This window comes from Sipha flava, unplaced genomic scaffold, assembly GCF_003268045.1.
Source record: "Sipha flava isolate LNK unplaced genomic scaffold, YSA_version1 162_pilon_pilon, whole genome shotgun sequence".
Lineage (NCBI taxonomy): Eukaryota > Metazoa > Arthropoda > Insecta > Hemiptera > Aphididae > Sipha > Sipha flava.
In genome coordinates, this window is record NW_020271810.1 from 350,072 (window position 1) to 377,010 (window position 26,939).

General features: G+C 26.3%; 1 protein-coding gene across 1 annotated transcript in view; it reads left to right on the top strand.

The window, feature by feature from the left end:
• The window catches only part of LOC112679472 (adenylate kinase isoenzyme 5), a 58,168-nt gene that overhangs the window by 1,337 nt on the left and 29,892 nt on the right, over window positions 1-26,939 (top strand). The window lies entirely within an intron of this gene.

Sequence of the window (26,939 nt, forward strand, 5' to 3'; positions counted from 1 at the left end):
GCAAATTAAACCGTTTAACCTCAATTTTATATTGTGATACCACAAAAAAAAGTATTATACTATCGACTATCGAGAAATCATAGTAGCAAGGTTACTGATGTTCTAAAGTTGAACGGGACGTTATAAAACGTTCCATATTGTCATGTTATTATTATTATCAATTATGAAACTAATAATATTCATATTTCATATCAATCAGCCATTTCATGTCTTCAAGATAAACCATTTTTTTTCCTACGTAGAATTTGTAAAAACCTCAGAAAAAATTCGGGGGGGGGGTCACAACCCCCAAACCCCACCCCTAGTTGCACCACTGACTATGATATTCGTTTTAACTATTCGTTCGTATTTACAACACGATCGTATTATACTGCGCGTGTTCCATGATATTAACTATTAAACCTTAATTAGAATCGAAGACTCGTTGTAAGCTTATTGGTTACTACAAACTAAGAAGTATAAAATTACCAAACACACGTATATATCGCAACATCTGAATTCTAGAATTTTTTAGTTTCTTTTTTTTTTAACCGATTGTGTACATTTAAGATTTTCGTTTAAAACCAATACCATCAATTGTTTTTTTTTTAAACATAACAAATTTTATTTTGCATCACGAAATGTGTTTGTACTCGAAAAATATCAAATATTTATGTACACAGGTGTATCAATAGTCATTATAACTACTTTACAAAAGGCTATGGGTATAATTTTAACCTTGTGCAGCAATCAAATAAATGGGTATTTGTAGAATTAATTTGAAATATAATTTTCCTAATACGTATTACAATTTATATAAATGGTCGAATCATTCTTAGCTTACCCTATTTTATGTATTTATTTACTAGCACATAAAATAGTTGAACCATATTTAAGTAAACAAATGTGGATAAAAATACTACTGTTGAATATAATATATAAACTCATACAAACTCGGATCATGTTTGATTTTTATTCATTTATTTTGATTATTATTAAAAAAAAAGTTTAGTTACACATTACAAATAATGATATCATGTATACATTTAGTTATCTATCATAATTATATTTATTTCAGTTAAATATACATTTTTTAAATTAATATAATGTCTATTAAGTAAAACATTTTAATTCGTTTTATCTGTATACAGTTTTTATTTTAAATTCGTATGTTGCATACAGATTTCGACTAAACATCAAACCTCATGCATTGAACTGCTTTAAACCCTTAGTTCTTTAATTTAATCTCTTGTTGTATGAATTTAAAATAACTTAAAACTGCATTTCTATTACTTTTCAAAGTTATGTAAATGTACGGTCCTATCAAACACGAAATATTTATAAAAAATACTGGTTTATTGCGTAATGTTCTACCATAAATTGTGTAAAAAAATATATGAAATAAAATAAATATTTTACTTATATATATTTTGAATATTTTAATAGTTTGCCCATATTTACTTAAGTTTAATATATTATGCATTTTTAACTAGCTGTCAATAAGGCAATAAATTATGTTATATGTCTACATAAACAATTCGATAAAACAATATTTTTTTCACATAAAATTATATTATATTTACTATTGTTAAATTTATTTGGTAAACTTAACAATTGTTTTAATGACCATGGACAAATAATAAATAAAAGTCTTTTGTAATACCATGCGTTGAATCGAATGCAGTTGCATTTGCATTAGTGTTAAACTGTACCATTCATTATTAAATAATGAATGGTACAGTATAAATTTTATACTATTATTATAGTCATACGATTTGTTTGCTTAGAAATTAGTTGAAAGTGTTCAACCTACCTATAAAACGTGTTATAATATTAATTTCGGTAACGTTTGTAATACGTCCGGTCGGGTACGACTGTTCAATATCTGCATGATTGAAAGCGATAGTAGGGGGAGTAAATTGTTTTCCGAAGAATTAACGTTTTTAGTTTAAAAATTTAAAATTCCATTTCGCTTCGTTAACGATATTATTTTCGAGCTCTGAATTAAATTGCAATTTCAGCATGATACTATGACGTGTTAATAATTATAGCATTACATACCAGTCGACTGTGTACGAAAACTTATATTTTTTTCGGTTGTGAGTAACAGAGTTTCCATAGTCCCCACCACTCAACTTAATCCAAACACTAAATATGAAACTAACTTCAGGAGTCAATGCACTCCGCAGTAGTTCTACGGGCTCCGTAAAATTTAATTGAAAAGATGAAATAAATATGGATGGGCCGATACTATTTTTTACTAATATCCTATAATCCGATACATGCAATCGATGTATAACCGATATACATTAAAAATAAACTTTTTTGACAAAAACCATGAACCGATAATAAAATTAATCCGATATTACAAACTGATACCCGATTAAACCGATATTACATAATATAAGTAAGTAAGTACGTAGTTTTATTTGCAAATGAGGTATTATGATATAAACATAGCATTAAACAAGTATCTAAAGAATAAATATAAATATATGAATGAATAACTAAAAATTGTTTGCTTATTAGTTTTTTTACAGTTTTTTTAGTTTGAAATGGTTTACAAAAAAATTCAATTTCCTTTTAAAGTTTTGGCAAATAAAACAATAAAAAAAAAAATAATAATTCAAAAAAGTCAAAAAAATTTAATAAAATTAAATAAAATGTAAAATACTTAACAAATTTATTGAAAAAATAACTAATAATTAATTATGTTGGTTATAAGTCACAACAGATTTAACAAATATGAAAATAAAAATAAAATTAAAAAAAAATAATTATTAATTTCATTCTATATACCATATTAAATATTAAGTGAAGTATTATTGACAATAATTTTTACTATTTGTACTATCCATATTTTGTGATAGTAAAATATTATTTTATGCTAGTTCCTTTTTTTTTTTTTATTTTGTGCGGTATTGGTTATAAGATCGGCCCATCCTTAGAAATAACACGGTCGAAGTCGCCAAACAAAATACTATGAAAGCCTATTTCGCAGTGCAACGTTGTCAGGCGACGAAACGAATAACGTTCAAACGGTGCCGCCGCACGTGATATATACGCAGAAAGGAGTATTGTAATCATCGAACGATCAGCCGATTCGTCGTGTTCGTGTATTTTGCGTGACGAAACGCTTGGCTTATGGATTTCAATGTGACAGTGGTGGTTTTGATAAAACATAAAAGGGGAAGAGGGGTTTTCAATTTGTTGTCCCCACCCTAATTACATATATCAAATAAAGAATACAATTTGTCTAAGATTCTATTATAAATTGCATCCTTTTCATTTTTTGTTTCATAATTGAAATGGTTTAATTTTATTGGAATATAAAATATAGTAAGAAGTCTATCGATTTGACTTTAATCTGAAAAATCCGATCAAATCCAACTATTAATAATATTCATTAATTCTAGCTGTAGGTCTGTATTTTTTGATAACGTTTATTCGTATATTGTTATCAATTCAATATTTCATGCTGATGCGAAAAGAAGTAAATACATTTTTTTTTTTAAAAAAAAAAAATTGAATAATACGACGTACAAAACATAACAGTCGACAAAAAAAAAAAAAAATCCAAGGGGCGGACGAGCGCCTCCTTCACTCCTCTAAAAATCGCTACTGCAATGCGATTTAATAAACATCGCCGTGGACGTTTCTAAATACATGCAAAACGTTATGTCAAACATTGTGCGTAGCTCGGCACTTTTGGGCTGTTGGTCGTCACGTTACACTATCGCAATGAAAACCCTAGACATACAGCAGCGGTATAATAGACTGTAAATATAATGTGCTTATACAAGGTGATTCACCAAGCATAAAACTCATTATCTCAAAAACTATTTACTTTTTTCAAAATGTTAGATCTATGCTGTTCTTGAATTATATATTGGTTTAATATTTTTCACTCTTATATTTATTAGTTAAACCACCTTCAACTTTTGATTTTCAAGTGGCAACCTATACTTAAAATGTCATAATTTAGTAAGGTTTTTTTTTCTTATGAATCATCACTTTTAAATTTTCATTTTCTGTTTATCCATTATCGAGATATAATTCCTCAAAGTTAGGTGATTTTGGGTGGTGTTTGTTTGTTAATGTGTGATATCTAGTCGGTAAATACCAGAAACTTTAAGTAATAAATTCGATATTGTTTCACTTCAAGATATATTGGTGATAATCGTTGTACCAACTCACTACAATAACTTATTGTTGTTAATATCATATTATAAGTAATTGTAAATAATTTATAAATTGTTTATAAATAATTATTGTCACTTGTCATATAACGCATACCTACATGCGTGTAATCGTCTTGTCCCCACTTAAAAATATCTGCGAGCATGGAACAATACGGTGATGCCTGATTAGACTGATTCACGATTAGGTAAAAATCATAGATTACTCTTTGGGTAAAATAAACATTTTGATCAGCTTTTATTTGTAATGTTCTGTAAACGATTACCGATATCATTTTTCATTGTTACATGATGTGTAAGTATACCTTATGCCAGGTTATCGTAAAGCACATGACAATATATTGAGTAGATAAACCGTTAGGTTTTAAACTTACAAGAAATAACTGAATCATGCTCGTGGGTCGTTAATGTAAATAAAGTTTTACTTTTTAATATTTTCACATTTTTAAGTGTTAAAATTATAATGATGCACTTATTACATAATTAAGTTTAAGTAAAATTTTCTTATATATATTTAACCTAAATTGGTTAATCACATGTCAATTGGCGAGTAGGTACATATTAAGTACAATTTGTTGGTATATTTTACTAGTTGGTAGTTTCTACAATTAAATAAATGATACAATATGTCAATAAGTTTAAACATTTTGATTTCAGTTTAATCACTTATACATCTACAATTGTTTAAACGTATCGTATATGGTTTCCTGGTATCTACTGGATAATAAATGTTTTGTTGTACAATCAAGTGACATAGCACTACATAGAAATATTACTTAAAAATAAGTTTCTGCTAGTTATTGAAGAGTTATGTTTGTTTTGGTATTTCAATTTGGCATATATATATTTATATATATATATATATATATATATATATATATATATGTATATATAGATAGTCTAAAATTATCTTCACAATATAATATATTGATTATGATTTGTATACATAATATATTGTAATTCCAAATCAAATTTTGAATATGCCATACTGAAATCTACTATTACATACAATTTGGAAGATTCTATATGTTAAAATTATACTTATACTACTATTTACAATTACATATTGGATTTAAATATGACTAAAAAATAAATTAAGTAAGTATACATGTTTTTAACTGTTATATTATTTAACTATTATATTGACAAAAACATTTTTAGATAATCAAGTTAATTGCAAGGAAGTGGAAAAAAAACTATTTATACTAATTGTATATCACCAATGATATTTATTGAAAACTAAAAATTGTGCTACTGTTAATGTTTTGTAATTTGTATATTTAATAGTTAATTTGAATGAGGTGACAACATCAATCATTATAACTTAAAAGATAAATTTATGTTGTGTTTAATACACATACCTACTCATGCTTAAATTGTGTAAATCAAATAAAGAATTTAAAAGGATAGGTAGACATGTGATTAATTATTACACATGTATAATTGTTATTTTTATTTAAAATTGTTATTAGTAAGTTAGTATAAATACTAAATTATTTTTGTCAATGATTGGTATTGTCATTAAATAGTAATTTGTACTAAACACAAGTTGGAATATTTTTAACATCATTTTAAAAATGTTACTTTCATTTTAAGTCTTGGGTTATTGGAAAGTTTATTTCAATTTTTTGAATACATGCTATATCTTTACTCATATTTTGCATAACTACAAAATGACAATTTTGATATAACTATATCATCATTTTTGGAATAGAATTTTCATAGTTCTGGACTTATAAATCAAAGTAACATTTCATAATGGTTCATCATATTAACAGTGGCGCCGAATTCCTTAAATTTAATTGAGCAAAAATATTTTAAAAAATCACAATGTCTAAATATTGATCTCTATTGTGTATTTGTTGTGAGAGGGATTAATTTTCCGTTCTACTGCAAAAAAAGGTATTGATATTTGAAAAATTTAACATTTATTAAAAAAATTTAAAAAAATTAAAAAAAAAAAAATTCAATTTTGAATCTTAACCACACATTTTGTGTACTTTTCATACAAATCAAGACAACCAAAAGACGAGAGTTTTTCTCAATCATTTATACAGAAATTTACTTTTTTGGAGGAAGGGTAAGGACCAATTATACGCACAAAATATGGATCATTATTTTTAAACACTAACCAATCAGCCATTTAAATAAATATAGCTGGTTGAATGCTTATATTATGTAATATAAATATTTGTATTTGGAACAATATAAAAGGACTCATCTAAATTTTAAAAAAAAATTCGATCTGGAGCTCAACCTCAACATAGGGTTTGGCGTAACTGAATATTAATATAAAATGTTAAGAAATCCATCATGAATAAAATTAGTTCAGAGCTAATTTATTTATCATAGGTTATGTAATATTTATCTATTCAAATTATTATTTATATGTATCAGTATAGTTTATTCAAAATTGTAAAATGAGTGAAGAAAGATTAATTAAACATGAGTTAACTAGTAATTTTATATTATTAGTATTTTATTTAAAATTATAGAAGCTTTGATGGTCAACCATTAAATGTATGAATGTTATCCTTATATAAAAGAACAGGCCTTTTTTATGTACCCATTTTATGACGACGCTTTTTAACTTTTTCCCAATTTTTTTTTCAAAAAATTGTTCCAAATACCTTCCTAAGTATCACCACGTCGCCCGATTTTCAAAATTTTGATTTTAAAGGGTTGAAATTGGTAAAAATAATATTTTACATGTAATTTGTATATCTATATTCATATAATAATAACAATAATAGTTGATCGATTACGGTTGCTATGACTTATGTAGTAGGATTATATGGAAAACCGCGTTATTTTGACAACCACAAATAACCGAGCTGACTCAATAAACTCGCTAATAATTAATGGATTTCAAGCACCAGAAATGGATTACTTTTCTATCGATACAGTTATTAATAGTGAAGAATCGGTACATTTTCCTACCGAGTTTTTAAATTCATAAACACCATCTGGTTTGCTTCCTCATAAAATATTACTGAAGGTGGGAGTTCCAATCATATTATTGAAAAATTTAAATTAAATATTAATTATTATCGATTAGGTATCACGCTAACCATCAAACAATTTAAAAAAAAATTATGAAATCGGTAGTCCGGTCTAACGGTAATATGACCATACTTAGTAACAGCTGATTTTTTCACAAGGTTGTTATCATCAGAAACAACATATATAAGTGACAGTCAAACAGCTGATCAATTTGTTTCCATTTTGTCAAAGACTCGGCATGATGTTGGCGACGAAAGTTCGGCATCATCATAGAACATATTTTAATACGGATTTAAAATTACGTTACGGTTACAACATTATACCGAGACTCTGGCGCCTATATTCCGAACATACAGCAATATTTCAAAGTTAACTCAAATGTTTATCAGTGAATATGATGAGGGCATCTAGTGGGGATTACATGCGACAAGACGTGACAGTCCATTAAAATAATAACTTATAATTTGTATAACAATAAAAGTCATTGTCGGAAGTAGGTACACTGATAATCATTTATCACCATTATGTCTTGGGGTCGAACGGTATCAAGTTTATTACTTATAACTTCTGGTTTTTATAAGCGATAAGTATTGCTGCGGCCTGAGTTACTGACTAAGTATAACACATTTAAATAAAAATACTTCCCAAAACCACTCAAATTTGAGGAGCTCTATCTCGCCAACGAATTAATGAAAATGAAAATTTAAACGTAATAATTCATTAAAAAAAAAATCTTACTAAATTATGAAATTTTTAGTATGGGTTGCCATTTGAAAAACAATAGTTGATGGTGGCTTACCTAATAAATATAAGGTTGATAAATATTAAACAAGTATATAATTTAAGAACAGCATAGATCTAAGATGTTGAAAAAAAAAAAAATTGAAAAAAGTGAATATTTTTTGAGATAACGAATATTTTACGATTGGTGAATCACCCTGACATCGCCTTATCGTTAAAATTTTGCTAAAAACAAAATAAAACGTTGCTGTCGAGCTTCACGAAAGCTGTTTAAGGATCCATTATGTCCATTCTGCACGTGTAGTGAACTCGACCCGTGGGAGAAAAATAACACAAAAATTACCCGTGTGAAATTAATAAAATATTATATTCATTGTTTTTACCGGTGATCGGTCCTCGGGAGAGTTCCGAAAATTGTTTGTACAGGTCTGTTATTGTTCTACACGGATACCGTACGATGTTATTGTTTCCCGTTTTACGCGCGTCATGCCGATGACGTTTTTTAGGTGGAAATCAATGCGCGACTAATATACTTGCAATATACTGTACGTTTTAGCAATGTGTTTTCGTTGATATTTTTCATTTGTGTTTGTTTTATTTGTGTACCCTTCGGTATTTTAAGCCGAATATAAACACTGCCGGTCGCCCTGTTCGCGGTGAGTTTTATTGTGTATGACTCTTAAATATTATGTATGGATTAAAGGTCACATATTGTCATCGATGTACATCTTTATAGGTATGCTATCGATTTCCAAATATTTTTAAAACAATATGACAAACTTTACAATGTCGTCTATTCATATTGTCCGTCAGTCATCCTGTCCGAAGAAACCGTTTAGTACTCGTACATTGTATTACATTTTCAGTACCTACCTACATTACATTGTAATAATACGCGTTTTGTTCGCTTTTCAAACGGATACTTACAAGAAATGTATTATAACTTATTATATTATGTTTATATACTTTAGCAGTTCGGCGTTGCTGAGTTCAGACGAATTCTGAAAACTTTTGTTTAACTAGTAATTTTTTATTACAACTGAAGAAATTATGAAATAGTGAAAATGAATCGTACATAATATAAAACAAAATCCAAATTTGTACTGAACATTTTTTTTTTGCTCTATTTTATGTTTTTTAAGCATATTATGGCACTTATTTAAAAATGTCTTATGTTAATAAAAAAAAGCTCTTTTTTTTTATGGTATTAAATCCGAACTCTAAAATATTATTATTTCTAAGAAAATACATTACCTCATAATTAGTATCGTCACGCGCACAGCGATCGCGATTGCTTTCAACACTTATGATTGGCAATATTAAAAAAAAGAATAACGATGATATTTTTATTGATAATAATAATAATAATACAAAATCTATTCAAGTCCACTCCTCCTCATACACACATACACATACACACACTCACGTCTAATCGGTTTTTTTTATTATCATGCAGTGCCGACCCCAAATCGTAACTAAAAATGATTCATTTGAACAGTAAAACCTATCAAGATTCCGTACGAGTTTATGTGCGCACAGGTACATGTATGAAAATAATAAGAAATACGCACGAACTTGGCGTGCGTGGGATTTTATTTTATTTCATTATTTTTCAATAAATAAAAACGACGATAATCACTCGCTCATTATGTACACATACTTACGTGCACGGGCGATACCCGAACTCGAACTTGTATGCGGTGTTAGAGGTTTGATATTGATTCTTCCTAGGTCAATCATATTATTATTATACACACGTACGCACTCCATATTTCATTTATTGCCGAATGTATTCGTGGGGTCAGACGGTAACCATGACCTATTTGTCCACTTTATACGCTTTTGCTTACACGGCGTGCCATGTAAACGTCTATTTCTACTCAACAACCCCGTTCGGACAATTCGGAAGAATCGCTGTGGCATACCGGTTGGTTCGTTTCCCCTACTTTTACGAGCAATTACGGTAATTGGACAATAATGTATATATTATAGCGCGATACCACCGCCTTTACCCCGTACCGATTGCTACTTCTCAACGTCACGTTATGGTATTTTTATATTAATTATTTTAATATTACTATAATATAATATTGTGTACTTCACCACTGGGGGAATATATGTAAAAAAACCGTGGAATAGTTTCAACAACAATTACACCTGCTAACGAGCCAACTAACTAACTCATTTGAATATTATTAATACATTTTTATGAAACCACATTCCCGGAGGTGTTAGTCCAAAGATGTAAACCACTTGGTATTTTCATATACATGGATTTGTTTAGAAACTTTTCACAGTGTCTCGATGAGATGGTTTCGGAATCGTTCCGTTTGAAGTTGAAGTTTTTCATGCTTCAGAAATTCAATAATTTTTTCACAGATCGATTTCAGGTTTTCAAAGCATTATTTGATGATAGGTTACACTCATGGTTACAACAGGACGTTATGATAAAGTTATTGATTATAGAATGCCAATTTTTTGTTCTATTAATAATTTAAAATATTATCAAATTTCGTTACATTAGATTCATATTGATAGAAATAGAACTATAAATAAAATTTAAATTATTTTGAACAATTCTACCCCTATCCTCTATATACACCCTCAATGGGAATTGTTGTTCTGTTAAGGTGATTACAATAATGATTGTCATTACTAATTTTCGATTACTTAATATTGTGTTCATTCAAAGATCATTAACTTTATAAAATATGTATATTTGTATTGATATAATGTGTATAAACTAGTCTCGTGTTAAATTTTGAGAAAGTATTCAGTATATTATTATGAGTTGAGTTTTTTTAAGTGACGTTTTGACGTTTGAGAAATTATCATTGTGTTATACCAAACTATTTAAATAGCTGTTAGTATCAATAACCTACGATTTAATTGACTGACAACTATTTTTGAAAATGAAAAAGTTCACTAACAAAATCAAAACATAATCCAGTTATAAACAATTCAAATTAATTAATTTAATTTTAAAAAAAGAATAATAAGTTGTACATTGTCATTATCATTGCTAACACGAAAAGCCACAAATACATCATTAAGGATTAAACGCTGTGAACATTTTAAAAATCCTTGAATTTTTTTTATTTTGTAGTATAATCAATAATACTCGTAATTTGCATGGTAGTCTGTATTGTCCATTAAAAATAATATAATATATTATATAATTAAAAATTATTATTGATTATACTACAAAATAAAAAAATGCAAGGATTTTGATCTAATAGTAAAGAAAAATATTTAGATCATGGAATAAATAAACTAAATAATGTATTGGATTTAGTATAGTTTTCTCCTGCAAAGTCGTTTTTGATAGAATTAAAATTAAAAATTATTCTTATCTTATCTACGTTGTCACGTAGTTCGTCGTCGTCCAAAGCATCGTTGTAGGGTTAACAAAGATATTCCAACGCTGAAAATATAACTGAGTGTCAAACATTAAAATGATCAAGAACAGAGAGAACAGTTTACATTTTATTTTTCAGAAAAATCTCTTAGAAAATCCATAAAATCCTTAAAGTTAATAAATACTTTTTACTTAATTTAAAATTTTTTAAATGCTTATTTCAGTGCTTATAATGTTGTTTTTAAGCGCTTATTTTAATGATTTTAAGTGCTATTAGTTCCAAGCCCTAATAATAACTATTATTTTTTTAAATATAAATTACAAAAAGTTTTAATTAAAAATAAACGAATTAATTATTATTTTTTTATATTATGAGTACAAAGAGGAATGTATTAGTTTGACCGTATGTTTTTTTATGAGTCTGAGTTCACGATTTCGACTAGAAAGATTGCTCCGATCGTCAACATATAATAAGTAAAAGTTAGAAAATGGATTCTAGTTAGTACTTTTGAAAGGTAATTTTCAAAATTTTCAAATGCTTTCTTAATAATTACAAAAAAGGACGAACAGTTTTAATAATACAGAAAATACAGAAAGAATATCGGATCTCGGTAATATTTAATTTTTGTTTTAATCGTAACTCAAAAAAAAATAATAGTTTAGAGACTTGAAATGTTCACTCAATAATCATATCACCGTTTGCTATAATTGGTATGATTAAGATTTTTTTTTCGAGGTATTGAAATGTTTACGTTTTCTTAGCACTTTTTCTAAAATGTCAATAAAATAATTTTGGCTTAGCTAAAGTTTTGAAAATTGAATTCCAATACTTCATACTGGTGAATTAAAATAAATTGAGCATAATTTGGAAAAACATGTACAAGCGTTTGAGTATTAAATGTTGAAAAATCGATAAAAATCATGAAAATCTGTTACATTTTTGTAATTTAAAATATTAAATTTTTTAAACTAAGACTTGAAAACTCAATACACTATCTTTCATTAGATTTTCTATGTAATTCAAAATATTTGACTCGAAACACGTAAACAAATTTTATAATTGTTATAAAATGAAATGTTGAGGAAATTGATATGTCAACGAATTTCTATTAAACGATTTTAATTATTCAGTTATTAAAATACAATTAAAAATTGTAAAAAAATTAATCGTAGCGACTCAAAACATTTACTGAATATTTATATTACCATTGTAAAGACATTTCATAGTTTCGAAATATTTTAATGAAATTTATAATACTGGTGGTGTTTACTGGCACTTGAAATTTTTTATTTACCAGAATGATTTATAATTCTCTGTTGTTGCAAAAATTAGAAATTTTAAAGTTCATTCTATCTTATTAAAAAATATTATTCTTAATTTGTGTTATTCTATTCTGAGGCTTTGGTCCTTTTTTTTATTTTAATTTTATAGAAATTGGCTCATATTTTTATAACTTTTCGATAAAACGGATTAAGCCTAATACTGTTTTTTTGTATCCAAAATTTGATTTAAGTCCCAAATATACAAAGTTCTTTTGATTAAGTATAAAATCGTATTATTATTAAAAATTAAAATTATGTTGAACAACAATACTTTTGTATTTAAAATCCAATGTTCAGTTAACTCTGTTAAATACGTAGTGAAATTTACAGAATAACTTGTTGCTTTTAACCTAAAATTCTAAAAGTTACATGCAAATAATATTTTAGTAACTATATTATTTACATTAATGTTGTAGCTGAAATGTTATTGTTACAATTTAGAAGAACATTTTCTACCTCATAAATTGTTAATAATAATAATATAAGGTACCTCAAATTTCAATTGACCAAACCCACAAAGTATGAGGAAATTATAATAAGTTAATATTAATTTATTAAAGTCAACGCACTATTGAAGTGTCAATTTACGGAAATTTATTCTTCGGTAGAATCCATGTTTTTATAGTAATAAGTAAGATTTATTATTCAACCGTAGGCTTTTTTTTTTATTTTACATTTATTATAATTAACAGAAAACTAGACACTTCGTTGCAAATGAAGAAAAAAAAATGCGTACACCTATATCCATGGGCACCTAGGGGGGGCATGTATAGTATAGCATACGGGGCATTTGCCCCCTCCCTGGAAAAAATTAATTTAACAGTAATAACAAGGTTTGCAATTGAACAACTTAATTGAACAATAGACTTCAGTTTTTATTTAATAACGACTAAAGTGATACACATAAAGTTATACAAATTCTGATAAATTTTATAGTTTGCTAAGAATACATTTTTTAATGTAATTTTTGGTATTTGATTTAATTATGCCCCCCCCTGATAAATTTCCTGTGGACGCTCATGCCTATATCTGTATGTCAATTAAGTCTGATTTTAAATAAACAAATACTGATGACGAGTTGTTAATGTTACCCCCAAATAAGGGTTGTAATTTGTGAGAATATACAGACATAAAATCTCTAGCCCTAAGAAAAATATCCGTGTAGATGTGCCAAAGATATTTGGGAACGTAATTTTAAACTAAAATCCAAAATTAATGAATTGAATAATCATAAAAAAAAACAAAACAACAATTCAACATCGTAGAATATTGATCTTAAATTTGTATGACGCAATCGTTGAGTCATATTAACTTAGTCGTTATATTGTATTATCAATTATATCACGTTTTATTTCTCATGATTTTATAAATGTTCGTTCGGAGTTTGCTATTGGCCGAATTATTATTATTGAGTTCCAAGTAATGGATTGAGTAATAATTATCTATCCCTCACAATATTTATTATTTAAATTATTTCAAATTCAATAATGTTGAAATCTGATCATTATTCGAAATAATAATCAGTGGTACAACTATGGGTGGGGTTTGGGGGTTGTGACCCCCCCCCCCGGAATTATTCTAGGGTTTTTACAAATTCTATGTCGGAAAAAAATGGTTTTTCTTGACGCGAAATGGCTGATTGATATGAAGTATGAATATTATTCGTGTCATAATTTATAACAATAAGAACATAACAATTTGGAATGCTTTGTAACGTCCCGTTCAAATTTAGAACATCAGTAACCTTGCTACTACGATTTCTTGATAATCTATTGTATAATACGTTTTTTTTTTTTTTTGGTTTCACAATATGAAACAGAAGTTAAACAATTTAATTCGCAATTTATACTCATAAACGTAACTTAATCTTACTTCCATATCCTTACCAAACACATGCAGAAAATGCTTATTTTTTTCAATTCAATTCACAACTCCCCCTCCTTCCCTGAAAACCAATCCTGGTTGCGCCATTGATAATAATCATTGCTATTGATAATAAAGTTTTAATCGTATTAAATACTTCATTTTATTTGGATTATAATCTTTACAATGATTATATATTTTATACACAGCGAATAATACATATAATTTAATGGAAACATGAACAGTGCTTAAATTTTATTATTTCTACCTATAACAATCAGTTGCTATTGAAATGCTCCAGATAGCCTAAGCACTCACAGAAAGATATAAAGACAAAGATATAAAGTTAGATTGAGTTCCTTTACTTAATTTTTCCTAATTTGAGCACTAATTAGGTGCATTATTTGTAATACTATTTTTATAGGAAATTTTATTGAAATTAACTTTTGCATAATTTTATATTATTAGTATCAATGTATTTTAATTTAATATTAAATATGTATAAAATGTATATTTAAATTAATTAAAAACTTAACCTGTCTTACGTAATTTTGTTTCTATATACATAATATAAATACTTAAGAATTAAAGATATAAAGACTCAATCTTCAAGGACGGACGTCGAATAGAGTATTTTTAGAGGTGTAAAAAGCGATTAAATAGACTTTGTAAAATTGAACTTTAAGATTTTATTATACTTTATGAAATAAAGGACTAGTAATGTATGTATGTATGTATGTATGTCCGAAATAGTATAACCCGTAGTGTATATATGTGGTTAATTTAATGCTTGAAAAGTGCATGACACGCACAAATTTACATATTTCATCATTATTCTGTAGGTACGTGATCAAAAGCATAAACATGGAATATTGGTCATTTTAATTTCATTGCTTACTGATTACTACGATATAAAAACTATATATTTGAACTATTCGTGTAATTAAACGCCATTAGACATCCTACATTTTCAACAATACACTTATCTTTAAATCGCAGGGTCATTAACTTAAACATACAGTAAATATTATTCGTGTTTTTTAATTGTATAGAAAAAATTTAATTTTTAAATTTTTTTCGTGTGATACACGATAGTAAGTGTATCAGACTAGCCACTAATAACGAGTGTTCGTCGGTTATCCCTGCTGTCATTCAATCTTAAAATTTTAAACTTTATCAATACAATTGTTTCTGTTAATAAAAATTATTATTTGAGAATTGAAAACTCGAAAGTTTCGGAAACAGACATTTGAAAACATTACGATAACATTTTTATTTTTTAAATTTTTTTTTTTTAGAATTTTTAGTAAAAACTATTATAGTTTAAAAAATAAAAGAAAACGATATAATAACAATGCAGGTAATAATACACTGTAGATTATGATATAAAATAACTAATTAATATTAAAATAATAATAATAATAATATACATCTATAGATAATATTATATATATTATTAATATATTATATAGAATTTAATATAGGTATCTTAAAAGCAATATACAATAAGGTGATCACGTAAATTATAATGTTATGGTCAAATAATATAAGTTACGTTAAACAATTGCGATAGAATTTTATTTTTTTACAACTAAAAATAAATATTTTGAAATTTGTATTACATGTTTTTCTTATAAACCGATAGCTTTTTTATAGATAAGAATTTAAAATCAATTTTTGCATTTAAAACTTTTAATTTGGTTACGACAATAATTTTTGAACAATTTTCAAAGTGTATTAACATTCAAATTAATATCTTGCTTATCATTGTTACTACTGTCGTCGATTTTGAATTGTTTTTTTTATGGAATAATAAATTTGTTATTATTAAAAGGAAGGTAGTCAATACGATTATATCTCAGTTCTCCCGGAGTAATAAAAGAAAAAAAGATTGTTGAATTGTTTATGTCTTGGTTGAATAATTGTTACATTTGAAATATAGATTTAAAATTGTTAGATTGAGTTCCTTTACTTAATTTTTCCTAATTTGAGCACTAATTAGGTACATTATTTGTAATACTATTTTTATAGGAAATTTTATTGAAATTAACTTTTGCATAATTTTATATTATTAGTATCAATGTATTTTAATTTAATATTAAATATGTATAAAATGTATATTTAAATTAATTAAAAACTTAACCTGTCTTACGTAATTTTGTTTCTATATACATAATATAAATACTTAAGAATTAAAGGTTGATTTATTTTTTAATTCTTACCTACATATCTCTAACCTGAGTAAAAAACTTACTTTTAGCTTGATCGGTCGATCGCGTAAAATAATCGGATAGCAACAGAATAGCCAATATTGTTTATTGGAAATTTGTTAAAATATTCGATTTCGTCAAAATTTCATTTTGTGATGCTTATAAAAATTTTTTTCAGTACAACATTTATGATAACATAGAAAATCTTATGAAAAATTTTGTATTCAATTATCAAGTCTTAGTTGAAAAAAATTAAATAAATGTTTTATTACAAAGCGGGTTGTCGTGATTTTTATCCTTTTGTCAAATTTTAATATTCAAACGCTTGTAAATTTTTTTGAAATCATGCTCAATTGTTTTTAAATAACCAGTGAAAGGAACTTGGAATTCAGTTTTTAAGACTTTTAGTTGAAATAAAATTATTTTATTGAATTTTTAGAAAAAAAGCTCAGAAAATATGCAAATTTCACAAACTCAAAAAAAATCTTTTGATAATTATTTCATCTATTAGCTATTATTATCTATTGTTAATTATTCCATCTATAGCAAACAAAGGTATAAACATTCAGTGATTATTTTATGTCTCTAAAATTATTATTTTTTATCTTTTAACTTATCATCATTTGTATCTCATTGTAGTTTACAATTATTAGATAAATCAATGGTGTACTGTGTAGTAAGATCAAATAGTGTATTAAAAATATTCAATTGTTGTCTTTTCCTAAATTTTTATTGCCGAAGTTTTTTATTATGAAAAACAATTTGAAGTATGTATTTAATACGTAATTTTATAATAAATTATTATTAATTGAATAAAAAATTCAAATAAAAGTAGGAGTATCTTTTTACATTTGTTCAATAAACTCCGAATATTCCAGTTATATTTATAATCAAATTATTTGGTTTTTATAAAGGTATTAATGATGAATATTAACGTTTTCGCTTAATTATTATATTTTAAATTTTTTTACTTAAAACTGACATATTTAACGGATTTTTATGAAAGCTAGATTTATATAAATCAAATATCAGACCAAAATGAAAAAAAATGTAAAAATATTGAAAACATATTTATATAGTTGATTAAGTGAGATGAGTAAAGTTTCCAAAAATTAGAGTTTAAATAAAAGTACATAATTTAAACTTTTAAGTAGGACGAGTATTAAAGAAAACATTATTCTTATTTGATAATGCAGTGTTTCTCAACTTCTTTTACCCGCGGGACCTTTGCAGGAGCTTAAACGCTTTGTGGAACCCCAATATTTTTTCTATAATACTAATACAGACATATGTTTTGTACACTTAAATGAGTGGATTATCGGAGACTTCCGGTACAAGAGTGTCATTAATATAAAAAAAAAACAAGATGGCTTTAACATTTTATTTTGTTTATTACTATTAAAATATTATAAATGTACATATCAAAGTGTAAAATTTAATATTTGTCTCTCATTACCTATAAGATAGATTCAATGAAAAGATTGGAACCTTTCCGTAATTTTTTCTTAACTATTTTTAAATCTGGAGTTATTCCTGAAATTTGGATACTGAGTCCGGAGCCGTGTTCAGTTGATTTCGAAACTTATTCTTAGTCTTTATATACGCCGAAAAGCGGTTACCGGTATTTTTTCCCGAATCGAAATTCCGGAATGTCCTTTTTCCATAATAGAATTTTTCCCGGAAGTCCGTATGCCCGAACGCCTATTTCCCGAATGCTTTTTTCCCGACGGTTATTGTTCTTGAAATGGAAATAAAAAAAAAAATAAATAAAAAGACCACAATATTAAAAAAATTAACTTACAATTGCTAATTATTAGCACTATATTTTTCAAAAACTCAATGTTCAAAAAGTTTAATCGAAGTGTTTATTATCTGATTCACGATATCGGAGATAGTGTGTGAACTGATTTGTGTTAAATGAGTCTTACAAAAAGTATTACAAATAATAATTGCTTTGCAAATAATAATGGTGTTGTGTGAATTTTATTTAGTGAGCAAAATTAAAGATTTTTAATAGTATAATTTTAATCATATAGCTGATGTACCTATGTATTTCTTGATTTATTTTATTTAAATTTATATGTACAAAATTTTGGTGTAATTTATATGGATTATTATTTATTTTCTATAAGCTTAAAATATTTTATAAATAAAATAATAAAATATATTTTTATGACCTTACTTATAATATAAGTATTTTATTTTTAACAATAACCGTCGGAAAAAAAAGCTTTCGAGAAAAAGGACGGGAACGCCGAAAAACTACAAACTATGCACTTCACATCGGAAAATGTGTCCATTCCAATTATATGTTCAAATTATAGTTTAAATCAAAATATTGCTAATTAATTTATATTTTCCCGAATTTCTCGCGGAACCCTTAGGTTCCTTAAACACTGCGATAATGGACATAGTAGACATACCTACATTATAATATCCATGGCACATTTTATTCCTCGTTGCATTTTTTTATTCTAATTATTTTCTTGTTTTTAGTTCGAACTAACATAAGTTGTAACTGACATAACTAATATAATATTAATTACATTGAATCCTCTCCGTTGTTGGTGATTAATTTAACAGTAAATGCATTAGCATCCAGTGGCGTATTTATATGCAGGCGCTATAGGCACATGCCTACAACAACCATTTTATGGGGTGGCAAGTTTTTGAAGATTAGGTACATGTTTTACGGTATTACATATTATTATATTTATATACGTTTTTAGGTTTTCTGATATTTTAAAATATGTTACATGTACTTCTACTCGTATATGAAAAAATAGACAATAACTTACCCCACTAACAGTTATCAAAATAGCTATTTTTATCATTTCTTATACTCGTACATGTATAAGATTCGGAATACTTATGAAAGAAACCATGATGACTTTAATTATAAAATATCTAGCAAATAAACAATTATTCTGAATTCAGTCTCTGTTCACGTTGCCATGTGTGTAAATCTTTTATACATAAATCGTTTTCTCTTTTTTTTTTTTTTTTTTGTAAAGATGAGTAAAAAACGGTTAAGCGGTGACTATTATAAAAAAAATGTCTAAATTAAAGATAATTTATAAAATGTATTATATCAAACAGAAATTGACTGATTTTTTTGAAAATAAAACTTCTTCTACTTCTCGTAGTAGTAACAATAGTATAGCGACTACTAGTGATGAACAGAAGTCCTACCGACTTAGTCAATAGTGCTGTACCACTAATTTATTTACTCTCTTCCTCTCCATGGTATAATTATTCAATTGACTTATATTTTATTAGGCTATCAAGATAAGATCAAAAAAATTTCAAAAGATTCAAAAATTTCTAAGATCAACTCAAAACTGATGAAAAATTAAGCAATTTGTTATTGTATCAATAGATAATTACACATTAAAATAATTACATTTTAAAGATTTAATCGACTCTTTTACTACTACCAAATGTGGACGTAGACTGATATGCTTATAAATTATTAGATAGAAGAATGTATTTAATTTATTGTACATAGTTATTAATTATTAATAAAAATAAATATTTTTTATTATTTAAATAACATTTGTTACTTAATTAATCTAATTTTTATAGTATATAAACGATAATTTAGTATTATATTTTATTTATTGAGGGCAACGTTTTTTTTCACAGGCCTACAAAGGGGAAAAATGTAAACACGTTCCAGTTAACATCGTTGCTTTAGGAAACATTTTCCTTGTCACAAAATCTAACAATTTTAATTTATAGTGATAAGACTGAAAAAAATACGACTTGTATAACAATTATTGTTGTTCGTGATGAATGTAATGACAGTTATGATATAATTATAGCCATGAATATATAAAAAATTATTTGAAAATGTATCGTACGGTTTTAGTTTTTGAAGTTACAGAAAAGTATGAGAAAAGTTGTATAAAAGTAACGTAGAGGTAAACGTATATTTAGGCGCGATAACAATATAGGAAGAAATAACAGTGATCTTAGACTTTTGAAAATTTACGATTTTATCCGTACATTCCCAATGCTATATGTATTAATATTCTGATATTATATTGATCTCGAAGAATAAATAGTAAATAATAAACTTTCTAATGGGGCTATTATTAAGTATCATAAAATTATATATTATTTATTATATATTTATATGATTTATATGGGCGGTCGGTAATTGGGCCACATTTTATCTACCTGTTTCGTATAAAATATTTGTTTACGTTTTACTACCCGTAGATTAGGCCACAAATTTAATCTATATTTTAAAAGTGTACCCGAAGATTGGGCTAACATAAAAATATATGAATATACAATGTTTATTAACTAATTATTATTTATATAATGCATAAAATACAAAAATTATTTTTTAATAATGCCATACGCAGGATTCACAAATTTAATATAATATAAAAAATGAATAAAATTAGTCAAATAATAATAATCATTAGAGCGCGGATTTGTATGCACTTAAAAGTATCGAAATATGCCATATAATATGCAGTAAAAATCATGAAAATATGCAAAAAATATGCAGTCAAAATCATGAAAATATATAAAAAATATACAGTCAAAATTATGATAATATGTAAAAAATATGCAAGAATTTTTTATTTATTTAAAATTTATAATTCAACTTATAAAAATTAATTACTTAAATACTTAATACAAAAAAATTTAAGAAATTTTCTGAACTTAATTTATTTTTAAAATTTTGTTTATTATTAAAATAAATAATCATATGCATTTCAAGTTTATCTTCTGTGAAATTGTGTCGTTTATCGGTTAACATATTTTTAAAGACTGAAAACGAACCCTCAATGTCAACCAAAGTTATTGGGGCATATTTGAAGCAAGTGGTATGTCGATAATTGACTGACACAGCAAGAGCAATTAAGTTTACGTCGTAATCGATTATTTATTTTATAACTAAATATATATATAGATTATTATTTAGCGACTATGAAATCTATTTTTAATTTTTCTACTTGACAAAATATTATTTTATACATTTTTTTTTAAATTTTCATTTCAATATGCAATAAATTTTGAATTTTGCCAAAATATGTAAAAATATGCAATAACCTCTAAATATGCAGAAATATGAAAAAAAAAAATTTCACCATTAGCTTCAAATTATGATTTTTCGTGGAGATAAATGACAAAAATCCAAAAATATTGAAAGGAAACAAATATGCGATTGCATAGAAATCTACGCTCTAATAATCATAAATATTTTTTTTCTAAAAAGTACATAAAAATACAATTATTTTTTTAAATCATATGATACCGATTTTACAAATTGAAATCTATTCTTTTTCCCTTCTTCATAATTTAGGATTTCATTAAAAATATAATTTTTACAAATTAAAGTTCGTTTTCTTGCTTTTATCGTGACTATGCTTATCATTTAATATAGTATACTTCAGATTGAATCCCCAATAAAACATTTAAAAAATTATTGTACTGTAGCAATATTTATAAATGACATATTAATTTAATAGTGGCCCAATTACCTGATACAATAATAAAAAGTTGTTGAAAATAGTGGCCCGATCATCGGGTCTACCTGTTATAAATGTAAAACTGTAGTGGCCCAATTACTGTATACCTTTTTGAAAAAAAGGTTAATTGTGCCCCAATTCCCGGGGGTTTATTTATATTACACACGACTTTCAAAGCATAAGTTGTAATACAATTTTAAAAATCGTCAAATGGATAAAATTTTTTATAAATATTTGGTATGGCAGTTATATATCAAAAATTGTTCAAATTAAGGTACACATTTATTTTTTTTAAATTATTTTAATTCTTAAGTCATTTCAATATTTGATATATTTGATTAGCACCATAATTTATGCATTATGTTCGTTTAACCGTAAATAAATAAACGTTCGGTACTATGTGTAGGGTTGAAATTTGAATATAAAATTAAAATGTTATATACATTTTCGGCTATTGAACTTTGCGATTTCCACGTATAAAATTAAATATAATAGCTTTTACGCAGTTTATTGAAAATTATGTTTTGGCGGATTAATTTTGTTTGTATTTTATTCAATACGTTATGGAATCTAACATAACAAACGTTTATAATTTAAAAAATTATCACTATCAAACAATGCGTATCATAAATGCTATACAACACTGTATAACAATAACGTCTTGGTATACACCATTCGAATAATTTAATTTGGCACTACGATATTATACTGCGATATCGTTGCATAGGATCACGAGTATAAACATACAATTTATTCTATTTTTGTTACATTATTTACTTCACATTCTGACATGTATACCACCATAATGTAGACTTAATTATAGGTATGAAATACAAATAATTATGTTACCAGTGACGCATTCCAATCTATTATTTTTGTTATAGAAGCCGATGGGAAAGTCAATTATGTGGGCTATGGTCACAAGTTATAGATAAATATATTTTTTTGAAAATATATATTCATAGAAAAACTCTAAACGTTTAAATGCATTATAGAATTCAAAGGTAGGCACTATAATTATCGTTTAAATCTAATTTTCAGAAAACATGATACATTATTGACCATCAATGTTATGTATTGTTTTGGTTAAAAAAGTGAACTATTTTACTGAAAATCGATCATCTTTCGCATTCGCGTTGTTAATATCAAAACAAATTTAATAATAGTTACACTTTGTATTTTGTACACATTTGGATTTGGATTCTTAATTATTAAATCCATATACATCAACAATTAAATTTATCTTCGTGACGGAATTATTAAGTAAGATAAATATAAATAATATATAAATTATTTATCTGATATAATTTGAATCCATTGATATTTTATTCAGGGGTTTTAAATTATGTTTTTGTTAATATTTTTAAGTTTTATGTTTTATGGAAATGTTAAACCCATTTTTTTCAACAAGTTAGTGATAGAAAATATATTATTGTAAGAGCAACCATTGTTTAAAGTTTGAGAAGAAATATTTTCTTCCGAGAAACGTTACAATGTTCTGATTTATTTATTAGAATCATGCGAGACGGTGACTATCTACGTCTAACGAAGTTTATTCGTAGTTCATTTACGGTTTAACAGCCAGTTTCAGTAATGATACAAAGGGTGGGTTGCATCAACGTTCTTTGGCGGCTTATAGACAGTTTATAGACTGATAAGGCACTAGTGGTCCAGGAACTAAAATTGAGCGTTCAGGGCCAAACTGAGTCAAAAATTTCTACCGTAAAAATAAAAAAATGGTCCACTTAGATAAAAATAACCCTAAAAACAACGTATATTTTCATATAAAATTATTGAATTATTTTGATAATTTGAACAATCAATATTTTCATTAAAAATTAAAAGACCGTTTATTTAATTTTAGTCAGTTTCTAATACCATCGCATTAGAAAATGCGTCAATCTCTGTCGACACAATGAACCTAAACCGATAAACCTAAAAAAAAACTTCCCTACAAGTACAAGTGGCTCTATTCAAACAAGCGGCTCACTGGGAAACTCCCTGTATCCCGCCTGCCCAATCCAACCCTGTGGGTATTTCATAAACGCCAAATAGTGTTAACGGCACTTAAGTTACGAATGGATCTTCACAGGAAAAATTTCAAAAGAATCCAACATGGCGTCATTACTCTTATCATATGGTTAATAGATAATTTATTGGTTATCATACTAGTGTACGAAATTAAATTGTTAAAAAATAATTAAATACAAAACGAATAATATATAATAAATATAATTAATATTCATGGTGAAAAGTTACACAATAATTCAATAATAACTAATAAAACAAAATACACGTTTTTTAGACTCTTTGACCATGTCAAGAAATTCACATTAAAAACACGAATGATCATTAGATGAATGAACATTTAAAACTTCACCACTTGAATTATTCAATGAATCCCTAATTAAATTGCCTTCAAGTGAAGAAAGAGGTATATTAATGGGAGGTAAAAGAGAGTAATGAGAGGTAATGAGAGCTAAAAAGAGGTATATTAATGTTTGGTTTTTTTTCTATTATTTGAATAAAATCTTGTTTACTTTTCTATGTGTTTTACATTGCTAGTTTTAATTGGTACATTATTAGTTGATTTGTTCGTTTCTTTTGAAATTATTGTAATTATTTTATCACAATGCTTTAAAATATTATGCTGTTTTTCTATACTTAATGTTGCTCGGCTATACATGCTTAACATTGCTTCCATTTTATTATTTATTTGTACAATCAGTTGAGACGACATACAAGTACAATTATTTTCTCATACATTTTATCTCATAATAACTGGGATTTTCTGGGATTTCTGGTAATTGTATACTATCTTATAATATTAAATAATACAATTTTGATAAACTTAGTTTTATTATTATAACAATGTAATTGAAAAACTAGTTTGTGAAATAATCTCTTAATAACTGGTTATTTGTTATTTTATATGATCTCAGGTAGATAACCATAGACTGTTAAGTTTTTAACACCAACTCAGAAACAAGCAGCATTAAATCTAACCTTGTTAATTTTTATTGGTGAAATAAATAAACACTCTTATAGTATATAAATATCGACAACCCCTTCATTAGAATAGAACAAGGGAGATATATTGCAATAGCAAAGGTTTAATTATCGGTACCGATTATTTAATTATTTATTAAAGGAAATATGAGAATCTTATGGAAAAAGGCGGTATATTTCGTAATCAGAGATAAACTGATAACCATGTGAAAATGTTATACTGATAAATGTGATAAGCGATTTGACGCCATGTTAGATTCTTTTGGAATTTTTCTTGCGAAGATCCATTCGTCTTAAGTTACCAATTATTAGACTTGTAAACTACAGGCCCAATTTCAGTTCGATAACTTACATATAGATTAATGATAGAACTGTATCAATTTTATTGCTGAAATGTATTTCTTTAATAATTTGATTATGTTGATTCTAAATGTTATCTGTTATATTTGTTTGCTATCAGTGAAATCTCTACAATTATCTTCATTTAGTGATGAATATGTCTTTAATAAGATTTTATTAATTAATCAAATAACAAAACCGTATTTACATCAAATTATTAATTAGGAAATAATATCGATGAATGTATGAAAATATAATCATGGTTTATTCATAGCCATAGGTGTTAACTGATATTAGGGTGAGAGGGGATAACTGTCACTCTCTAAAAATTTAATGGGACAATACCCTCCTTGGTATTTGATAAATTAATCAGAAAAATATTATAGAAAAGGCATTTTAAATTTGTAAAAATTATTTTATCAAGAAAATTATAATATGTTGAAGTATTAACTATAAAAAAAAATTAATAGATTAAACAAAATGTATTTGTTCATTGGTATTTGCCATCAAATTACATCATGATTCAGATAAAGTATATCTAGTCTTTATGTATACGGTATATAAACATGAAATAAAGTTTACACCTCCTTAATAGTTGCCTAAGTTACGCATATGTTCATAGCCGCATAAGATTATCATTATGTTTATTTAGAATATGTCAGTTGATATAATTTTTGTTATCGCTATTTAACAAATAAAATGTGATATAATTTATTTGGTAGCGCAACTATCAATATAAGTAACTTTTGTGTATGGAACTCTTCAATAAATCACCAATATATACTATTTTATAGAATGAATAAGTTACCTAAATGGCCATTAAAACGTTAGCTAAAATTGAAAATTAAGGTTTTTTAAAAAAAAACCGTATAATAATAGCAAGGTCGTATTTAGGGGGGTTTGAGAGTTCAACCCCCCCCCACCGAAATATTTTAAAAATTAAAAATTAAATTTTTTCATTCGAATATGAATTCTGCTGTAATTTTAATGTTTTCTATGTTTAATTATATATATATTTATGTTTCCAGAAATTTTATTATTAATAAAATAACTTGTTGAAAATAACCCGTATCAAGTTAGTTATTTTTGTATAAATATATAATACTTTTATCGTGCTGGAGTGTATGAATCGACTATCGTCGTTTAGTGGGTATACCTATTATCTGTGTAATCGCGTTGCCTGTGACATAAGAGCAAAGTTCATTATAGGCGTCATCAGATAGATTGGTATGGCGGCAGCGTATCCCGAACTAATCTCATTGTTTCTTTCGTTCGCACCACACGCTTCCCGGAATCCCGGTTTTTCTTACTAGAAAGTATTCTTACAATAAATTCGTACCTGTAATTTTGAACAACATATTCCAATCAGTTTTGTGTGCACTGTTTGTCTGTGCGGCCATCTGCGTATGCATGCCCGTTTAAAATT